Source organism: Panthera onca, chromosome D3, assembly GCF_046562875.1.
Source record: "Panthera onca isolate mPanOnc1 chromosome D3, mPanOnc1 haplotype 2, whole genome shotgun sequence".
In the NCBI taxonomy this organism is placed as follows: domain Eukaryota; kingdom Metazoa; phylum Chordata; class Mammalia; order Carnivora; family Felidae; genus Panthera; species Panthera onca.
Window position 1 is genome coordinate 49,617,575 of NC_138350.1, and position 13,098 is coordinate 49,630,672.

General features: G+C 33.9%; 1 long non-coding RNA gene across 1 annotated transcript in view; it reads left to right on the forward strand.

The window, feature by feature from the left end:
- Nucleotides 1–13,098, forward strand: part of LOC144613831 (uncharacterized) — a 208,713-nt gene that overhangs the window by 1,237 nt on the left and 194,378 nt on the right. The gene's annotated exons all lie outside the window — the stretch shown is intronic.

Consider the following 13,098-nt stretch of genomic DNA (forward strand, 5'->3'; position numbering starts at 1 on the left):
CCAGATCCCATCACTGCTGCAAAGGAATTGTAATCCTTAGCTGAATAGCTAAGACTGTGTGCTTCTGTGAGGAAGGAGGTCCATTTCTGCAAGGAAGAAGGGGGAAAGAATTAACAGATGGCTAATCATTTTATAAAGATTATAAAAATTGACTTGATTCTTGATTTTTCTAATTTTTCTGTTCTGAATTTAATATACCTCTGTTAACAATTGAAAAATAGACACTAAGATAGTGAGCTCTATAGTTACTTGAGTGTTTTAGGATGTACTTACATAGGCGATATTAATTTAACCTCATTACTGTGTATTTTCAAATCAATTTCCATGGAATGATACATGGAATGATAAGGAAAGAAATATAAGGTAAACTTTTATTCGCTAGCCTTATATATAAATACCTACTAAAAGTTTTCATTATTATGTGTGTGTGTGTATATATATATATATATATGATATATACTATTCCTCTCATAATGATTTGAAATATAAAAAAATTAAGAATATCAGCAAATTACACTGAAACACTTGTATATATGTATATACATATATGTATATATGAAAAAAACATGAACTTTTTTGCATTATGTATACAAATGTTCTATAAGTGGATTCTGAACCTAAATGTAAAAATGAAAACTAAGTCTTTAAAATTAAACGTAAGAGAAATCTTTGTGACCTTGAGTTAGGCATAAATTTCTTAAGCACCAAAAGCAGAAATTATAAAAGAAAGAAAATGCTAAATTGGACTCCATTAAGACTAAGCGTATGTGCTCATTGAAAGACACTGTTAAAATAAAAAGACAAGCCACAGATTGAGGGAAAATACTTGCAAAGCATGTATCTGATAAAGAATTTCTATCCAAAATATATAAATCATTCTCTAAACTCAATAATAAGAAAACAACAACCCAATTAAAAGATAGGTAAAAGATTCTACAGACACTTGGTACCGCCAGAGAAGATACACAGATGGCAGATGAGCCCATAAAAAGATGGTCAACATCATTAACCATTAGGGAAATACAAGTGAAAACTACAATGAGATATCATTACGTACCTATTAGATAGAATTGCTAAAGTTAAGAAGGCTGATCATACCAAACTTTAGTGTGGGTGTTAGAACGGTTGGAACTCTCATACATTGTTAGTGGGAATGTAAAATGTCACAATCATTTTGGAAAACAGGTTGGCATTTTCTTATGAAGTTAACTATATACCTATCATAAAACTCAGCCATTCCACTCTTAGGTATTTACCTGAGATCAGTGAAAATATATGTCCCTGTGGACACTTGTACATGAATGGTCATAGGTGGTTTTATTTTTTAATAGCCCCAAATAGGAAACAATGCAAATGTCCATCAATGGATGAATGGATAAGCAAATTGTGGTATATCCATACAATGGAACACTATTCAGCACTTAGAAAAGTCAACTACTTATAAAATAAATAAGTCACAGAGATGAAAAGGACAACACAGCAAATATAGTCAATAAGATCGTAATAATGTTGTTTGGTGACAGATGGTAACCACATTTATCGTGGTGAGCACCAAATAATGTATATAGAATTGCTGAATCGTTATGTTGTACACCTGAATCTAATATAACACTGTATGTTAATTATATCTCAATTAAAAGATTAGTGAAGAAGAAAATGAACTGTCGATAAATGTGGATAAATGTAGATAAACCTCAAACTGATTATGGCAAGTGAAAGAAGCTATAACAAAAAGGAGTGAATACTGTATTATTTCATTAATATAAAATTCCAGAAGACACAAACAAATCTATGGTGAAAGAAGGAAAATCAGTGATGGTAAGGGAATGAGGACAAGAGGTGGGCTGGGCAGGAGAGAGAGATTCCAAGGGGTATGAGAAAACTTTTGAGTATGATAGATGTTATTTTGATTATTATCAAAGTTATTTTCACTAATTAGTTTGATTGTGCTAATGGTTTTCATGGATTCATACAGAGAGTAAGTTTCAGTAAAACTTAAAAATTAGAAATAAAAATTTTTAATTTGAGTTCTTTTGGTTTATAACATAAGCAGAAGACCGATGCATGCCAATTTAAACATTAAATTTTAATGAAATTCTAATTAATAATTTTCCGTTTGTAATTCCTTGTTATAACAATTGATTATTTCATTTCTCATGACATATTTTGCCTAAAAGTAGGTATACAAGGATTTAGTTTTAAAAAGTCATTTACAACTATAAAAAAGTTCATGTTATCATTATAAGATAATTGCTAACTCAAGTGAAAGTATACTTGAAGCTGCCAAGATCAGTTTAAAATAACAAAACTTAATTTTGTTCTGTTTTCACAAATATTATTGGATATGCAAATATAAAAAATATTATTCTTCCATTAGATTTGATGCCATTCTATACTGTCTTTACATTTTTTCATATTTTAGATTAAATCTTTATAATACTTAACAAGGAATAGAATTAACTACGTTGATATTATCTATTAACTATAAATCTGAGTTACTTTTACTGATTCTTGCTCCTTAGAAATATTTGTTGAAAAATTGTCTTTTAAAGAACTGGTTTAACAATTCAAGATGAATTCTTAATAATGTAAACTATAGCCCTTTCTTCCCTCCTTCATTCCTCCCTTCTTTCCATCCTTCCTTTCCCCCTTACTGTATCCCCTCACCTCACTCCTCACTTCTTGCTCTTTGCTATACCCCTCCCTCCCTCTTCTTTTCCTTCTTTCCGTCCTTCCGTCCCTCTCTCTTTCTCTCTTTTTCTTTCTTTCCTCTTTAGAAACATATTTATTAAGCACTTATGATTCTGTGTTCTGAAGGAGAACTCTAAGGAGTTTTTAGTTCCAGCCTTACTTTTAGATATTTATTTTCTTGTTTGTGAGAAAAGGTGATGACACATCCCTAAAGGTGGAGGTTAGTGTAGGAGAGTGGAGGAAAATGGAGCATGGATGGCATGGGCTGTGAACACTGCAGATGCTGGACAGAGAGTGGTCCCCGATCCTACAGCAGTCGTGGAAGGTTTTGTGGTCCTTTAATGAAGAATGTAGTCCATCATTCCAGGCCAAACAGTGTTACATCTGCAGTAATCATGTACAATGATTTTATTGAATTATAAAAGTAACCATTTTAGTAGTTTCCTGTCTTCCTAAAGTCTTGTTGGCTGTAAAAAGTCATAATTTAATTTCTCATAATATCCATTAGAATGAAAATTAGGTTTACAGAGGCCTTTTTCTAGAGTAACCACATGTCCTGATTTCTGTTGGACTGTCTGAGTTTGGCCTACATTCATTTCTTTTAGTAATCATTGAATAGTCGTGTCATCTTGGAAAAATTATTTAAGCTCTCTGAGCCTTAGTTTCCTCATATGTGCAGGGTTGTTCTAAGAAATACATCAAATAATGGAGGTACCATAATGCCTGGCCCATACCAAAGGCCAAATGAAAATGTTACTCCTACCATCATTAATTACTCTGAGTCAGGTGGTTACCATTTAGTACAATTGAATCCCATTTTATACAGTAAATAAGTAACTTATGCATATTTAATTTAAGTTGTTAAAGTCTTGTGTTCCTTTTAGATCAACTGTTTAGTGTCTTTACCACTTAATAGTCTTCATTATTACAAATTAAATTATCCTCAGCGTCTGATTGACAAGGCTAATCTTTTAGATATAGATAATGAGTGATAAGGGTTGAGTAATCTTTCTAGATTTCTCGCTTTCTAGGAGGCCTCATTTGGAAGCTGAGACTGCTGTTGTCAGCTCCCCTGAGGCCGACTGCAGACTTTTAACTTAGTTTCTGTTGTCTTAACATGTTGATTTTATATTCAGGATAGCCATATATTTAGAGCTTCCAGAACAATTTTAGTTTCCAGTGTTTGCTCCCATTGTGCTTCCTGAGGTACACTTGGATTGTGTTACCCTTTTTGGTTTCGAACATGAAATCAGTATATTGATACTACTTAGCTTTTTTGGCTTCTTCATTGGTTCGTGTTAAGACCCGTTCCTGGATTTAAGGGCTTGACTCTGATACTCTTTGCCTTGAATTTTGACTTGATTTCCTATCTGTTTCTCCATTCAGTTTGCTTTTGTGAAAAAGTTTTTGGAGTTTATCATTTCAGTACTAGCAAGTTCTTACCTGTTTTGTGAATAGTTTTTGTCTTTTCTGTGAAGATTTGAAAAATATACCAAAATATCCTAGAGAAACCTTATGAACCGTTATAAAAACATAAAAACAGCATAAAACAGCATAAAAAAGCATAAAAACATACTAGAAGGTATATAACATTGCTCAAAATAGCTATGTAAATGTTCATGACAGAGTTGATTTTTTGGGTGAAACTGGAAATTTAATTTCTTGCAAAAACCTCAGCAGATTTTTAAGCAAGCAGTCTCATTAAAAGTGCGTCAGCCCCTATTCTTCTTGAGCTTCATTCATCATTTAATAAAATCACTATACTTAAATATTCCATCATGGGGGTTAGAAATGAGATCTGGCAATTCTTGGGAAAAGTGAATTAATGTTTTTAATGATCTAAAATTACCTACCATTTAGTTCTTAACGTCTGTGGCTGCCTGAGAAACAACTAAATCAGCCCCTGAGTTTTCTTTTTCATTGACACCAGTGTTTGATTATTATACATATTACAATTGATTGGATGTACCATCAACGACCTGCATCTAATATGACATTTCATTTATTCATTGCTATTTAATGACTATCTAATATATGCTCTGCATTGAACTTGGAACTGGGAATTAAAAAACACTAAGAATAAGACATTGTTCCTAAATTCAGGGAACTTTACATTCCAGATGATAACTAGTTCACTTGACCCATTTGGAGAAGCAATCATGCTATTCAGTGGGAAAAGCCATTATCTGGATTTGTAGAACTCCAAAAGAATAATTATTTGAGTTACTATTTCATTATTCATTTTTAACTGGTTGCCTTGGCAATGTGAACAAATAATCTAAGACAGTTGAAAACAATGAAAGAATTTTATTTTGGTCCATTCTTTTTCCACTGTTCAGGTAGGGTCTGAGTGCTAACAAAGAAAAGTTATTGAAGCAGTTCAGGTAAGAAATGATAATTTAAAGAAGTAGAGTGGCAGCAATGAATACAGAGAAGAGCGGAGAAGTTTGGAATAAATATTAGAAGAAAAGATGTTGAAATTTACTGATGGATAAGATATGGGGCTGGGGAAATGTTAATTTGAGATGTTCATGAGACATCCAAGTGAAATATTAAGGATGTAGTAGAATAAGTTTCTTGAACTGCTTCAAGAAAGTTTTGGCCTCAAGAAAGAGGTGAGGTCAGGAAACGGATAGGTAATTAGGCTCTTGTGGAGACACTTTTACTTGATAAGGCCAATGTCCATGCTAAACTTAAGGTGAGTTTGTTTTACTATTTGTAGGACATAGGTAAGCACTATGTTCAGGTTTGGAGCGTGAACCTTAGAGTTTGAGACCTAGTTTTGCTTCTCATTTCCTGTGCGACCTTCACAACTTAATTGCACTGAGTCTGCCTATCCTCGTCTGATGATAACATTATATTTGTGAGGTCTAAATGGAATAACGCATGCAAGCATCTAGTATTGTTTTAGGTATACAATAATCACTCCATAAAAGAGATATCAGTAGAGTACAGTGAAAGCACAAAGTATGTAGGTCTTGAAAAGAGTGATGGACACAGACACTTAAAAATAGTGGTTAAAGTAAATGAGATTGTTTTGTGTTAAACAGTGGCAGGAAATATTGTACGAGACTTTGAGGTGGGCAGCACACACACACACAAACACACACACTCCTGGGCACCCTCCACTCTTCTAAGTTGTCTTTGAGTTATTTTTATAGCTGTTCAAATAATAGAAAAATTAGTAATACAAGATGATTTTTGTTCATAAAAATGCCAATAACTTGTGCCCAGAGAAGACACAATCTACTGGTAAATTCATCTCAGCATTCATAATTGCCTTTACACATGTATCCTTTGAATTCTTTGGAATCTTGCTGGTTCCCTCATTAATTAATGAGTCGAATAAGATCTTGAACATGCATTGATTTTATATTTGCATGAAAGTTTTATTTTGTCTTTAAAAACATTATCTTTTAATAAAATAAAAAGTGGGGTGCCTGGGTGGCTCAGCCAGGGGGCGTTCGACTTTGGCTCACAGTCTATGGGATCGAGCCCCGCTCTGTGCCGCTGTGCCGACAGCTCAGAGCCTGGCTCCTGTTCAGATTCTGTGTCTCCCTGTTTCTCTGCCCCTATCCTGCTCACACTCTGTCTCTCAATAATAAATAAACATAAAAAGTTAAAATAAATAAAATAAAAGGCAATTCTTATCTGTCACCTTTCAACTTGAAGAGCAATTATAAGTAATATGGTTATAAAAAGAGAAGTTACTAAAATATTTAATTATAAAGAGGAAAGTAGGTGCATGCTTTGATAAATATTATTGGACACAGACCATATTTCCAATCAGTTAAACATTATTTAAAACTTCAAATGCTCCTGGGGCTCCTGGGTGGCTCAGTTGGTTAAATATATGAACATATTTCATAGGTGTTTAATAAGATATTTTGTTGGGGCACCTGGGTGGCTCAGTCAATTAAGTGTCCAACTTTAGCTCAGGTCATGATCTCACGGTTCATGAGTTCAAGCCCTGCATTGGGCTCTGTGCTGATAGTGTCGGGCCTGGTTAATATTCTCCCTCTCTCTCTCTCTCTCTCTCTCTCTCTCTCTCTGCCCCTTGCTCTCTCTATCTCAAAATAAGTAAACTTAAAAAAAAAAGATATTTTACTAAGAATCAATTTATCCAATTACTTGCTTATTAAGAAAGTTAAATGCCCTGCTATGTACCAGGCATTGCTATGTGATAAGAATAGAAAGAGTTCAAGATTTCTCAGTATTTCTGTTAATACTGTATTATTAATGATACACATTAATGTAAATATACTAATCATATTAATATTAATAATATGGATATGCTAATAATATTTATATTAACATTAATAACATGAGTTTGACATATTAAGAATATGTCATTATTATTATCTTGTTAAGAATATGTTATGTTGTTAATGTCAATATGAGTATGGTTAGTATATTTATATTATTAATGTTAATATTAATGTGATTAATATATTAATATTGTATTGTTCTAAGACAGGTATCAATTAATACTTTGGATGTTTTCATTAACAAAAGGCACATATAGAACATCTACTATGTGCAACTATTGGGTTTATAGTTCTTAAAAACTTCATTTCAAATTTTTTTCATATCTGAAAGTGTACTGAATTTATGGTTCATAGTTTTAAATCATTTTATGATTATTATACTTCATAAAATGTGGGATTAACAATCTATTTGGTTGTATAGTGTTACTTGCATGATTTATGTAGTCTAGAATAGGATACAAAAGGAGACAAAGATAAAAATAATTAACGAAAAAAATCTATGGTATAGATTGCTCAGGGGATTAGCTTTCCCTTGTTCAAACATTTGAGAGATGTTTGGATCCTTTTGTGTGGTTAGATTTAACCTGTCCAGGCATTAAAATAGCATGTTAATTATAGCTTCAGTGAGTTAAATTGCAGAAATTATTTGGATGTATATTAAACTCCTTGCACACTTGATCATCATCACATTTATTCTAATTTAAAGTGACAAATATAAAGACTTTTATTTATTAATTTTTTTTTAATTTTTCTTTTTTAATGTTTATTTATTATTGAGAGACAGGGAGACACAGAGTGTGAGCAGGGGACCGGGCAGAGAGAGGGGCAGACATAGAATCCGAAGCAGACTCCAGGCTCTGAGCTGTCAGCACAGAGCTCCACGCGGGGCTTGAACTCACAAACTTGAGATCATGACCCGAGCCCAAGTCGGTCACTTAACCAACTGAGCCACCCAGGCGCCCCTTAATTTCTTATTGCAGAAATATGCAAACTAGAATCCAACTTCCTCAAACATTTACTCCAATGCCACTTTTTCTGTCTCTTTGAAAATTTTCGATGAAAAAGAAGTAAAAATGAAGATTAAACCAGATGCCTATTTTTAAAAACTTCCAATAGATCTCTAACATCACTTCAGTCTTTTATAGAAACAATATGGATCATTGGCTTCAATGAACATCAATTACATTGACTGTATCAGTTGTCTGACTGTCATCTATACTGACCAGAAGAAAAATAGTTTCATGATTAGTTTCAAGTTAGGCATTAAGTTAATTTACCCTAGATTTTTAGTGTCCTGATTATTTTGTTCCCAGGATTTACTTCTACTTTGGGATAGTACAAAAATACAACAGAGTGAAGTCATAGGTTTTGCAAATATTTATTACTGGCATGGTGAGATTTTTATTTCTTTCACGTAACCTTAGAATTAGAAAATACATGGGGTGCCTGGGTGGCTCATTTGGGTTGCGCGGCTGACTTCGGCTCAGGTCATGATCTCACAGCTCGTGAGTTCGAGCCCCGAGTCGGCTCTGTGCTGACAGCTTGGAGCCTGGAGCTTGCTTTGGATTCTGTGTCTCCCTCTCTCTCTACCCCTCCCGTGCTCACGCTCTGTCTCTCTCTCTGTCTCTCTCTCCTCATAAATAAACATTAAAAAAATAAAAAAAAGAAGAATTACGATGTATTATAGATCATCACATGACTGCTCTACTTTGGGGCAGCTTAGAAAGGGAAGAGGACAGGACATATGGATTCTCAGATCAAATTGTCAATCAGTATTTCCTCAGATTGATAAAAAATGGGTTGGCAAGTGATAGTTGGGCCATCAGCACTGCCCAACATTCACATGTCTTTTCACCATTGAACTAAATACGGGTCCCTGTTCTCCAGGAACTCTAAACATGAAAGAGGCCTCATTCTCCACACACAAAGATTTAGTACAACAAACATCATGACAATAAGGGCAGCAGCAGGAAACAAATGCAATTAGCAAAGGAAACATGGGTAAAAACATTTAAACCCATAGCTTTTATGCATTAGTTCAATGATTCATTTCAAATTTAGCTTTTCAATTCATCTGTCTCCAGGTGTCCTCTCTTTCATATCTAGATCTATTTTTTTTTTCATAGAATTATGTGTTACTGGAACATCTGAGAAAATAAAATTTCACCCTCTCAAATTGTTTGCAGCTTCAAAGAGCATAATGCAGTGTTATTTTTATACAGAAAGTCCTGTCTTTTACCTTCAAGAGCAGTCTTCAGGTTTTTAACATGTTATTACTATTTTGGGTCTTACATAAAACCTATCATTTTTAGAGGCTTGCAATGTGTTGCCACATTAATTCTTATAATAGTGTTTGAGTGAGATCACTATCACTATTATTACTTAATGGAAAAAAAACATAACGCTTATGATTTTCTTGAATATTAATGCTCAGGAAATAACCAAATCCTACAGGGTCTGATGATCGGTTATTTATTGCAAAACCCACATTCTCCCATTCTGTTATTCTACCAACTAGAACATGGTAGCTTTTCTTAGACAGGTAGGCTAGATAGAAGTAAAGTTAAAAATATCCAAGATATTGTTTTGTATACGTACTCTGGAACACAATAAAATACATAAAATTATTTGCCTATAATTATTATTTCATATAAACTACTAATAATATCAAGTTACTGTCTTCTTGAAATTTATGAAGTGATATCTTCTGTCTCGTGCTTTATTAAGGCTTCATGATATCAAGGGAGTCCTCACATCTCCAGAGATCACTATATTATATAATGAATATTGTCAAAATTTGTATTACAATAATTGGGAAAAATATCTCTGTAAAATCTTTCTCATGTTCTAGAAGTGATGAAGGGCAGTGCAGTATACCAGATGACCAAGTGCCTCAATTTAGCTCCAAGTGTTTTTGTTTTTTGTTTTTACCATTTCTTAGGCTATTTATAGATTTTTGGCATCACTTAACATCTGTTGATAACCCCAGATCAGTCAGTGGCAGCAGGAATAAGGAGATTATTAAAACCTCTTATAGAAGTATAAAAGTATTTCCATTAAAAAAAATTGAGTAATGCTTGGGTGGCTCAGTTGGTTGATTGTTGGGCTCTTGATTTTGGCTCCGGTCATGATCCCAGGTTCATGGGATCGTGTCCCATATCGGGCTCCACACTGAGTGTGGGAGTCTGCTTAAGAGCCTCTCTCTTTCCCTCTGCCCCTCTCCCCAACTCACGCTCTCTTTCTCTCTCTAAAATAAAAAAAAATAAAAATTACGTGAAAAAAAATTGAAAGATGGATCTACTCGATACGAATCATGATCTTCCTATTTCATTATTAATTTTTGAGAAAAAGAGAGAAAAAAGAGATACTGTGGGAATTTATCAAGAGTTGTGAAAATTGAATAACATTTTAAACGTTGTTATTTTTTAATGAACATCTTTGGAGAATAAATGGCACAGTTCCTTTTATAAGTGTTCTTCCCATATACTATCTATTGGGCTATAAAAGTATTACAACACATATTACTTATAATAGTGTGTTGTAAATAACTTCAGTGTAATTTTTATATTAGTCAGTTTATCTGTTAACTATTAAGTAGCAAGAAAGGAGGAGAAAAAAATCTGTACTAACCCAGCAAACATGTTAAATCATATATGTTGATACCACCACTACTATAAAATTTTTTTATATTTAAAATTTAGTACTGTCCTTTCCCATTCCAACCAAGCAAATACTTTAATGAGTATGTAAAGAAAAAATAATAAGAGGTGTCCAAATCCATATTTTCAGCTTGTAATTTTATTTTGGATCGTGAAGGAAACAATAATCAGAGCTAGCAAATCAGAGCTAATATCTCTAGGCATTGTGCTTTTTAAACAATACTCATAATTTCATTTGATGGCAGCCTATTTCTATAGGATTTGTATTATTCCTTCTTTGTAAATGAGACACTTGTCCAAAGTCATGGGGTGGTTAAACAAGTTACCTGAGATAATAGAGTAAGTATTGGAGAGTGATTCACATCTGACCTGTGTGATTCCAAAGACTGTGTTCTTTGGAACACAGTATTGAATCAAACAAGCACAGTACTTTGATACATATTTATCTCAGCATTATTTCAGAACTGTGTCTCTGTAAGACAATGCTTCTTTCTCCAGTGTTACAAGAAAAGTAATACAGTATGTAATGAAGGAGGAATAATTTAAAAAGCTAAATTGGGAAACTAGCTATTCTGATTTGTTGCTTGAAATAAACTTTAGTCCATCAACCATTAATATGACAAAACTGTACAAAAGATGTTAAAGACAACAATGGATTTCAACTGGAAAACCCTGTTAAAATATTAAATATTTAGATGTTTGATTCATGAATTTCGTTTCCTGTATGTCTAGAGCCCTTCTTGATCTATGATATGAAGCATATGTTTTGTATTTTGTAATTGTGAGAGCATTTCCCAAAAAGTATGTGTAATGAGATGGGTCCTGGGAGGTGGCGGGAAAGGGGAGGTATGAGAGAATATTCCTTTTCAGGTATTTTTTGCCCTATCATTTTTCATTTTTGCAGCATTGTTTTAGTATATAACATCTTCTACGTATTTCATTTCTTCTCAAATATGTTTAAAAATCGGAATGCATTCTACATCTCAAGACATTATTTTACTGGGGCACTTGGGTGGCTCAGTCGGTTAAGCATCTGACTCGGTGTCGGCTCGGGTCACGATCTCACAGTTTGTGAGATCATGCCCCGGATTTGGCTCCGTGCTGACAGTGTGGAGCCTGCTTGGGATTCTCTCTCTCCCCCTTCCTCTGCCCCTCCTGTGCTGTCTCTCAGAATAAATAAATAAACTTGAAAAATTAAAAAAAAGATGTTGTTTTAGTAAAATGGAAAGTGAACAGGGATATTTAACAATAAAGCTTGACTTTGGATTTAATAGAGGCCATGTGCATAATTTCATAGGAGCCATTTCAACCACAGCATATATTTTAAAATGGATAGATTTTAAAAAGAAATTGCATGAGATTCGAATGGAAAATATGTTTTCTAAAAATATTATTATCCCATCTGGATCTGTAGACAGTAAGGTGATTTAATTTTGGAATGTATTTTTAAAGAATGGATAATAAGACATCAATTTCTTTTTTTAGAAAGCTTACTTTTTCTGTATACCACATTTGTTTCCACTTCTAACATTTACTCTATGGCATCTCTTCCTGCTTTTCTTCGCCAAACATTTATTGATCATTAATTTTTTGCAAGAGAGTATAATGAAGAGTAAGATCCAGTCTTTAATTTGTTGTGATTTCAAATCTGGTTATGAGGACAGGACATTTACAATAAAAATAAATAAGAATTCAAGGTAGCGAAAATCAAGAACCATAACATGGATGGTAACTATGTGACTTGAGGCTGTCCTTTTTCCCTTGGGCTTATAGTATCCATTGATAATTAATCATGATACTTTCATGCTGTGTATGGAAATGGAGAAGAGGGAATCTTCCTTGTTACCGAGCTCTAGGTTGGTGTGACCAGTGAATTAGCATTTTCATTCAATATGGAACCTATTTGCTATTCCTATATTCCATGTATTCCATGATACAGTGATATGATAGGAATTCAGAGGATGGAATGGTTCTCTACTGAGAAGTCAGTTCTGAGCTTATACCTAAGAGGGGTGAGACATAAATTAATAGAATAAGGGAGCAGGGCATTCTGGATTAGAGAATAGGTGAGAACAAAGGACCTCACTTGTGGTGTGTCATGGAAATAGTCAGTGAACAAGACGGACTGGCAGCATTACAAACTGTTGACAGACAAGAGGATGTCTAGCTAGGGAGTTTGCAACAGAATTTCACCCTGTAGCCATATATGCTCCTCAGAGAAAGTTCCGTCCAGGAGATAAATATTTGGAAATCATTGATGTGAAATAATAATAAAGAGGAACAGATGACAATCACATGGGGATATGTGTAGCAAGAATAGAGTACCAACCCTTGAGGGACAGGAGAGGACCATCGTAAGGAGATGTAAGAGAAGTAACCAGGAGAATAACCAGTCACAGAGTCTAGAAAGGGCTCCCAGAAGGAGGGAGTGGTCGGCAGTGTCAAGTGACGCTGAGAGTCCCCAAAGATAAGGACTGAGA